Source organism: Urocitellus parryii, chromosome 11 (genome assembly GCF_045843805.1).
Source record: "Urocitellus parryii isolate mUroPar1 chromosome 11, mUroPar1.hap1, whole genome shotgun sequence".
NCBI classification, from domain to species: Eukaryota; Metazoa; Chordata; class Mammalia; order Rodentia; family Sciuridae; genus Urocitellus; species Urocitellus parryii.
In genome coordinates this window covers 91,679,655-91,685,599 of record NC_135541.1, presented here as the reverse complement: position 1 = coordinate 91,685,599, position 5,945 = coordinate 91,679,655, and the positions used below count along the sequence as shown (strand labels likewise).

General features: G+C 43.3%; 1 pseudogene; it reads left to right on the top strand.

Moving 5' to 3' along the window:
- Positions 1–1,973: 1,973 nt before the first annotated feature.
- Positions 1,974–5,686, top strand: LOC144249327 (protein FAM50A pseudogene; annotated as a pseudogene).
- Positions 5,687–5,945: the final 259 nt, after the last annotated feature.

Sequence of the window (5,945 nt, the reverse complement as noted above, 5' to 3'; positions counted from 1 at the left end):
TATGTATGTCTCTTCCTATCAAATGCGTCTCCTGTAGGCAGCATATTCTTGGGTCTTGTTTTGTGATCCATTCTACTAGCCTGTGTCTCTTAATTGGTGAGTTTAAGCCTTTTACATTTAGGGTTATTATTGAGATATAGTTTGTTCTTCCAGCCATATTTGTTTATTTATGTTACTAAACATGGTTTATTTTCCTCTTTGATTTTTCCCCCCTTTACTCTCCTACCTCCCACTGTTGGTTTTCATTGTTATTTTTCATTTCCCCTTCCTGTAATGTTTTGCCGAGGATGTTTTGAATAGATGGTTTTCTAGCTACAAATTCTTTTAACTTTTGTTTATCGTGGAAGGTTTTAATTTCATCTTCCATCCTGAAGCTTAATTTCGCTGGATACATGATTCTTGGTTGGAACCCATTTTCTTTCAGTGTTTGAAATATGTTGTTCCAGGATCTTCTAACTTTCAGAGTCTGTGTTGAAAGATCAGCTGTTATCCTGATTGGTTTACCCCTAAATGTAATCTGCTTCCTTTCTCTTGTAGCTTTTAAAATTCTCTCCTTATTCTCTATGTTGGGCATCTTCATTATAATGTGTCTAGGTGTGGATCTCTTATGCTTTTGCACATTCGGCGTCCTGTAGGCTTCTAGGATTTGGGATTATGTCTCATTCTTCAATTCTGGATAGTTTTCTCGTATTATTTCATTGGATTGATTGCTCAATCCTTTGGTTTGGAGCTCTATACCTTCCTGTATCCCAATGACTCTTAAGTTTGCTCTCTTTATGTTATCCCATATTTCTTGGGTGTTCTGCTCATGGTTTCTTAACAGTCTTGCTGAGCTGTCTATGTTCTTTTCAAGTTGAAATACTTGATCTTTGTTGTCTGATGTTCTATCTTCTAAGTGTTCTACTCTTCTGGTTGTATTCTCAATTGAGTTTTTAAGTTGGTTTATTGCTTCCTGCATTTATAGGATTTCTGTTTGTTTGTTTGTTTGTTATTACCTCTATCTCCCTGTATAGTTGATCTTTTGCTTCTTGGATTTGTTTATGTAATTCATTGTCGAAGTGATCTTTCATTTTCTGATATTGCTGTCTAATGTCTTCCTTGAGACTCCAGATCATCTGAAGCATGTATATGCTGAATTCTTTATCTGACATTTCATCTGCTGCAGCTATTACCTCTTCTAAAGTTGAGTTGACCTGCATTGCTTGTGGTCATTTCTTTCCTTGTCTTTTCATACTGCTGGCATTTCTTTCTGCTTGGTGAAACTCTTGTGTTTTTGAAATTTTCTCCCTATATATTTATATTGCTCTTGTATAGTTGATAAGTCTCCCTTGCAGGGGCAGGGGACGGCTGTGCTCCTCCTCCAATTGGGGTGATCTGTCTACCACACTGGCAGGCCGCTGTGTCTGTTCTGCTGGTCGATCGCAGGTCTGCCTACCTTGCAGGCGCGGGCAGCGGCTCTGCTCTGCCCCTCCTCCAATTGGTGTGACATGTCTACGACGCCCTCGGACCCCTAGGCCTATTCTGCAGGTCGGTTGCAGGTGTGCTTACCTTGCGGGCGCGGGCGGCGACTCTGGTCTGCCCTTACTCCAATTGGGGTGACGTGTCTACCACATCGGCAGGCCGGTGGGCCTGATCCGCCTGTTGGTCGCAGGTCTGCCTACCTTGTAGGCACGGTCGGTGGCTCTGCTCTGCCCCTCCTCCAATTGGTGTGACATGTCTACCACGCCAGAGGACTGCTGGGCCTGTTCTGCTGGTCAGTGGCAGGTCTGCCTAACTTGCGGGCACGGGTGGCCACTCTGCTCTGCCCCTACTCCAATTGGAGTGATGTGACTACCACGCCTGCGGGTCGCTGGGCCTGTTCTGGGGGCGGGCAGCGGCTCTGCTCTGCCTCTCTGGCCTGATGACAAAGTGAGAGAGACTTGGGTGTATGTGACTCACTTTCTTTACCAGGAGACCAACTGTTTCTGTCGCTGATGGTATCGATGAAGTTATCTCCTCCGCCGCTTTCTGATGACCTCAGATCTATGCCATGTTGGTATCCCATGCAAATGGTAGCATTTTGTTCCCTTTGCCGGGTGACCAAAGCAAAAGGTGAGTCCTGACCGGCCCTAATAAGCCTCATCTCAATCCTGTTGCCACTGCCTATGAAGGCTTGGTTGGTATTTACCTCCACAGTATTCAGCAGGACCCGGACCGAGAAGCAGTTTCCACGGGTTCTTTGGCCCTGGGCCAGAGCAGTTCAGGGAGCCAGAATTCAGCCGCTCCGGGCTCGGTGTATGTTCTGATAAGAGCAGGCTCCAAGGAGCAGTTTCCACAAGTTCTTTAGCCCTGGGCCAGAGCAGTTCCGGGAGCCGGAATTTTATAACTTCTTTTCATTGATAATCTCTCTAGAAATAGAGTCATGCTGACAAATACCCTTTGTGGTTGCAGAACTTAAAAGACAAGTTCCATTTTTATGGAACTGAAATATCTAATATACAAAATGTCAAAAAAATCTGAATAGCCATGTAATTATAATTCACATTGAGATGATACTGTTCAAGCCCATTTTATGAATTTTAAAAACTGCCATCAGAGCCAGCACAATGGCACAAACCCATAATCCCAGTGGATTGGAAGGCTGAGGCAGAGGGATCGCCAGTTCAAAGTCAGCCTCAGAGAGACCTTGTCTCTAAATATAACAAAAAAAAATGGCTGAAAATATAGTTCAATGGTTAAGCACCCCTAGGTTCAATCATCTATACCTCAGAAGAAAAAAAAATTGCATCAAAGAATTTCTCAAATTACTAAATGAAATTAAGAATTTGAAAAAAGACAGCGAGATACATTGCTTTACTAATTTTGGTTTCAAATTTTTGTCTCAGCCAACTTCTGTCCTCATTTTTTTCAGGGATTATTGCTAATCCTAAAGCATCTCCTCAAGCCACCAGTTCAATTCCTAACACTCATTCTCAGGCCCCAAGTCATCCCAATTCTTCCCAAAACATGAGTGCTAAAGCAGTTTAATCATAAATAAATAAAAACAAAAAGACTCTTGTCCCCACCTTCCCCACTATCACTCTGTTACTGTCTCTGCCCTTGCAGCAACACTTCATCAATAGTTATCTACCTTGTCTCCAATCTCTCCTTGCCATTTTTGAACCCACTAAGATCTTACCACCATTACTCCACCAATGGCTTCCACAGGGCTAAATCCAGTGGTCTATCCCCTGTCCTTGTCTTAGCTTATCAGAGTCATTTGACAGAAAGAACTATCTCCTCCCAAACTGTCATCTGTATTTGGCTTCCAGAACAGAGTATTCTACTGGTTTCCCCTTTTCTCTCTAGTTGCTCTTTCTGGGTCACTTTGTCTGATTCTGCCAATCTCCCCTGTCTCTTAACATTGGAAAATATTAGGACTCAGTATACTGTATTCTCTCCCTGGTCATCTCTCCCAGTCTCATGGCTTTAAAGACTTTCTGAAAGTAACAACTCACAAATCTATAGCTAGGGTGTTTCTTTGAACTCCGGATTACTAGTTCAAGTTTCCTACTTGACATTTTTATTTAGATGTCAGATTAGCATCTGAAACTTAACAAAAACAAAACTAGATTCTGATATTCACTCTGTCCTAACCCAGTTTATCTCACAATCTTGTCCATCCCACTACATGGCAGCCCCAGTCTTCTAAGTGCTCATATCAAAACTCCTGACTACCCTCTTTTGTATCATACACATGACCCAGAAGTAAATCCTGTCACCATTTCAAAATATATCAATAATCCAAACAGTTCTTACTTCTTCCATCCTAGTACAAGCCACCCTCAAATTTTGTCTGTGCTGTAAAACTATCCTAATTGCTGTCCTTGATTTCATCCTTACACTAGCTACTCTCAGTACACCAACAGAGTGAGGGTGTTACAACTTAAGTTAGATCATGTCACACACTTGTTTAAAACCATTCAATAATATATCAGTAAAAGTCCAAGTCCTAACAATTTCCTACAAGTCTTCATGTGATATGGCCTGTTACCTCTTCAATCACACACCTCCTAGCAACCTCTTTCTCATTACTCTATTACAAACCCCCTTCAGCCCCAATCTCTTCCTATTATCTTTGTCTGGAAAGCTCTCCCCCAGGATTCATCAAGTTTTCCATGTCACTTCCTTCAGATCTACTCAAATGTCACCTTCAAGATCTTCACTATTTACCATGTGTAAACTGTAGTTTCCACCTCAACACACACACACACACACACACACACACACACACACATACACACACACACATCTTGAGATGTTCGTTCCAACCCCTCCCAGTTGGCTATAAGCCACCTCCTCTCTCTGCATCATGTACAACATGTCCTTCTCTGACAGATATTCTTCCTCAAAGCTCACCTATCCTTAAAAAAAATAAATAATATTTAGACTTCCTCATTTGTTCTTTTTCTTTATCTCAATATTTCTAAATCAATAAAACACAATAACAGACCTCATCTCCTCACCTCCCTTTCATTCAATAGCCCTCTGCAGTCTGATGTAGCCCTTTGTCACACTGCTGAAACTGCTTTCACTGAGAAATCTCCCAATGGACATTTTTCAGTATTGATTCCCTTCTGTTAAAAAAAAATCTAGGATTTAGCAGGGCTGCTGTCACAGTTGTTGCCACTGCTCACACCTCTGCCGCCACCAAGGCTCATTACAAGGGCATCCCAAGCGAGGCAGCACGCCAAAAATCTGATGAAGAAATGGGAAGAGCAGCAGGAGCAGATGGAGCAAAGGAAGCAGCGGGTCACAGAAAACAACATAATGAAATCCAACATTGACAAGAAGTTCTCTGCACACTATGATGCTGTGAAGGCAGAGCTCAAGTCCAGCACCATCGGCCTTGTGACCCTGAATGACATGAAAGCCTAACAGGAAGCACTGGTGAAGGAGCAGGAAAAGCAGCTGGCCAAGAGGGAGGAGTCAAAGGAGCTACAGCTAAAGCTGGAGAAGCTGCGAGAAAAGAGCACAAGAAGGAGGCCAAGAAGAAGATCTCTAGCCTGCCCTTCACCTTGGAGAAAGAAGAGGAGGGAGGTGAAAAGGAGGAGGAGGTGACCATGCATGAGGAGAAGCTGGAAAGGGAAGAGATCACCACAAAGAGAAGGAAATTGGGGAAGAACCCAGATGGGGACACTGGCTTCTTGCATGACCAAGACAGGGAGGAGGCAGAAAATCGTCTCCTGGAAGAGCTGTAGCAGGAGTGGGAAGCCAAGCAGGAGAAGATTAAGAGTGAAGAGATTGAAATCACCTTCAGTTACTGGGCTGGTTGTGGACACCAGCAGACAGTCAAAATGAAAAGGGGCAATACAATGCAGCAGTTCCTCCAGAAGGCACTTGAGATCCTGCGTGAAGACTCCAGTGAGCTCAGGTCAGCAGGGGTGAAGCAGTTCATGTACATCAAGGAGGACTAATCATTCCCCATCATCACAGTTTCTGTGACTTCATCGTTACCAAGGTAAGTGGGAAGAATTGGCCACTCTTTAACTTTGATCTTCATGATGATGGGTGGCTACTCAGCGATGCCACTGTGGAAAAGTATGAGTCTCATGCAGGAAATGTGGTGCTGAGGAGCTGGTATGAGAAGAACAAGCACATCTTCCCTGCCATCTGCTGGGAGCCCTATGACCCTGAAAAGAAGTGGGACAAGTATAAGATCCGGTGAACATCTAGAAAGTGGTTTGCCTCGGCTGTCCCTGGTGCATCCCCATGTCTCCAGAACTCAAGAGTCTGATTCCCCTGCGACTGTGCTGCTGTGTGCTAGGAGGATGGTAGCCACTCATCCCCTGGAACTGTCATTGCTTTTTTCTTTTACAATAAATAAGTGCGCATGTTAAAAAAAAAAGAAAAAAGATCTAAATAAATGAAGATGTAATGTTTATGAGAGAAAATTTAATATTATAAATTTGCCAATTCACCAGCAA